The sequence below is a fragment of the Echinops telfairi genome, unplaced genomic scaffold (genome assembly GCF_000313985.2).
Source record: "Echinops telfairi isolate 266 unplaced genomic scaffold, ASM31398v2 ScPeMD7_7469;HRSCAF=8507_1, whole genome shotgun sequence".
NCBI classification, from domain to species: Eukaryota; Metazoa; Chordata; class Mammalia; order Afrosoricida; family Tenrecidae; genus Echinops; species Echinops telfairi.
The window spans coordinates 81,510,769-81,513,911 of record NW_022111373.1 but is presented as its reverse complement, the minus strand read 5'-3'; the positions used below and the strand labels follow the sequence as shown (position 1 = coordinate 81,513,911).

At 41.5% G+C, this 3,143-nt stretch overlaps 1 protein-coding gene across 1 annotated transcript in view; it reads left to right on the top strand.

The window, feature by feature from the left end:
- OCLN (occludin) overlaps positions 1–3,143 on the top strand; it is a 53,627-nt gene that overhangs the window by 2,894 nt on the left and 47,590 nt on the right. The window lies entirely within an intron of this gene.

The following is a 3,143-nucleotide window of genomic DNA, read 5'->3' as shown; positions in this document are numbered from 1 at the left end:
GCTCCCCCCTCCCTCATGAGCCCTTGATAATTTATAAATTGTTATTTTGTCATCTCTTGCCCTGTCCGACGTCTCCCTTCACCCACTCACATGCAAGTTTTTGTGTGGATGGGTGGATGCTTTCATTTCTCTTGGCTCTATAGGCCTAGCTGGCTCTTATGGTAACTCTGGATTTAGCCTTTTTAGAAACTACCAGCTTGTTTGCCAGTGTGACTGTAACTTGTTACCTTAACCTCCAGCGATGTGTGTGGATTCCCATTTGTTACATGCTCACAATGCTTTGTTATTTTACTTCTGTGTGATTATAGCCATGCTAGAGGGTGTGAAGGAACTCGGGGAGTGCAGTGGTTAAGTGCTGTACCACAAAGAGAAATGTCAGAAGTTGAGACTCATCCACCTGCTCTGGGGCAGACAGATGTAGCAGTAGACTTCCATAGGGCCCTGTCCTGTCTTTAGGAGTCAGAGTTGACTGGAGGGCAAGTTTTTCTTCTCAGCAGAGGTGAAGCCTAAACTCATTGTGTGAACCTCATTGTGATTTTGATTTGCATTTCCTTAATACTTACTGGTGTGGGATGTTTTCCCTTGTGCCCATGGCCACTTTCTATCCTCCTTGTAAAGATTTAAAATCTCAGCGGCATGTCTACCCTGTCTTTCTTTTTTTTTTACCCTGTCTTATAGAGTCCTTATGCGTTGAAATTGACTCAATGCCAGTGAGTTGTTTGGTTTTTTATAAGTAATGGAGAAATGTCTGTTCAGATCCTTTACCCATTTTTAAGTAGGTTTATCTGTCTTTTTATTATGGAATTTTAAGAATTCTTAATCTCCCTGTAAGCTCATCAGTTACTTACATGAGCTTTCAGTACTTTCTCTCATTCTGTGGTTTTGTCTTTACTCTGGTGTGGGTGCCCTTTAACTCACTCACGTTTTCCATCTCGATGATGTCCACTCTGTTTCATCTTTCTTGGTCTCTTGTGCTTTTGATTTCCTATCTAAGATGGCCATGCTTAGACCAAGGTCCCCACAATTTCCTCCTTGTTTTCTTGTCGTTCTATAACTTCAGTTCTTACCGTGTACATCTGTGATCCATTTTGAGTTAATTTCTTATGCATAATGTAAAGAAGGGATCTTCCATTTTTGTGCATGTGAATCTCCATTTGTTCCCTCATCCTTTGTTGGAAGAATTGTTCTTTCCGGGTTGGATGGTCCGGACTCTCCTTTCCATTTCATTGATGTACCTTTGCCTGTCCATGTCCCTCCCAGCACATCCTGTCTGGGTTATTTAGCTTTTGTACTAGGTTTGGAAATTGGGAAGGTGGTATCTTCCAACTTTTTTTCTATTTTTCTACTTTTAAAATTTCAGTTTACTGTATTGTCAGGTCGATTCACAATTGTTGCACTGAGCAGTCTGCTGACACCACTTTGTACTTCAATCTCAAATTTGTTCTGGCTATGAGAGGTCACGTTTCCATATGAATTTTAAGTTCAGGTTGTCATTTTATGCAGCTACCGGCAGGGAATGTCCCAACCCCAATTCTTGATGGGGTTTTCAAGCCTGATTTTAGTGCTTATATGTAAAACAAATGTTCCAAAAACATAAACAGATGATTATTGGCATCCTACATTTCAAGTATCTGAATACCACACAGTCATCAAACGATGACTCCGTAACTGAGGAAGAATCCCTTGGTCGGTCCAGTCCCAGGGGCAGTGGCACCATGAAGAGGAAAGTGGTGTGTGTTAACACATGAAACCTCTCTGAGTTACCAGTCTCTTCTTCCTTGCTCACTCTTTTCTCTCTGACATGACTCAGGAATCGCCAGGCTTTCCCCTGAAGGAGTCATATATGGGGGAGGTGGGGGTGTTAGACCTTCTGAAATGGAAACATTTTCCTTACAAATGTGGGTTACAGAGTATCTGATGTTGCCAGGCAGAAGGATGTGTGATAAATAGGGGCTAGGTACCCTCCCTCTTAGTCATCTGACTACCCGAAACCCGGAGTCTGTCAGCAAGATTATCACTGTCAGATAGACAGCTGGAAGCAGAGCCTCCTGTTACTTATTAATCGGCACCCAGGCCTTCATACCTGCCTTGAATCCAGACGCTTTGTATGTAGGCTGATGGACAAGTTAACACCTATCAGGTGAATAAATGTTAAAAATAGAAAGTGTCATTTTCATAGACGCTTTCTAGTACATCCTCAATAGATTCCTAAAACAGAGAAGCATGCCAGGCCAATGAATCATTAGTGTATTTGCTGTGCTTTATAGTGTGGTTAGATCCATGTCCTCATAATTGTGGTCATGCAGATTGTCTTCTGAGTTTTGCCTCCAGTGTAAAATATTTTGTAAGCATGTATTAAACCTGACTTAACTTCATCTTTCTGGTTCAGCCCCCTACTGAGAATTTGCCCCAGATAGAGTGAATCTATATTTTAACAAAATCTCTGGGTGATTCTTACATATCATTTTGGTTTAGCATCTTGCTAAGGATTTGCCCTTCCCAACCTATATACAATGAATCAGTATCTGTGTATCCAATTCATTATATCTGGAGTGGAAAGGGCAAATTCCAGCAAGGGATCTAACCTGTACAAAGCCCTACTATTAAAACGAACTAGATTATAAACATGGCTAGTTTTGAAGTTGTTTTAGATGACTGAGAGAACATTTTCAAAACATGTCTTTTTGCATTTGTTACATGTTAATTTCCCATGTGTGTTATTTTTTTTAATTGTTTTATTAGGGACTCATATAACTCTTATCACAATCCATACATACATCAATTGTGTAAAGCCCATTTGTACATTCATTGCCCGCATCGTTCTCAAAACATTTGCTCTCCACTTAAACCCCTAGCATCAGGTCCTCATTTTTCCCCCTCCCTCCCCGCTCCCCTCTCCCTCATGAACCCTTGATAATTTGTAAATTATTATTTTGTCATATTTTGCCCAGTCCGACGTATCCCTTCACCCACTTTTCTGTTGTCTGTCCCCTAGGGAGGAGGTCACATGTAGATCCTTGTAATCGGTTCCCCCTTTACAACCCACATTCCCTCTACCCTCCCAGTATCGCCACTCACACCACTGGTCCTGAAGGGATCATCCTCCCTGGATTCCCTGTGTTCCCAGTTCCTATCTGTACCAG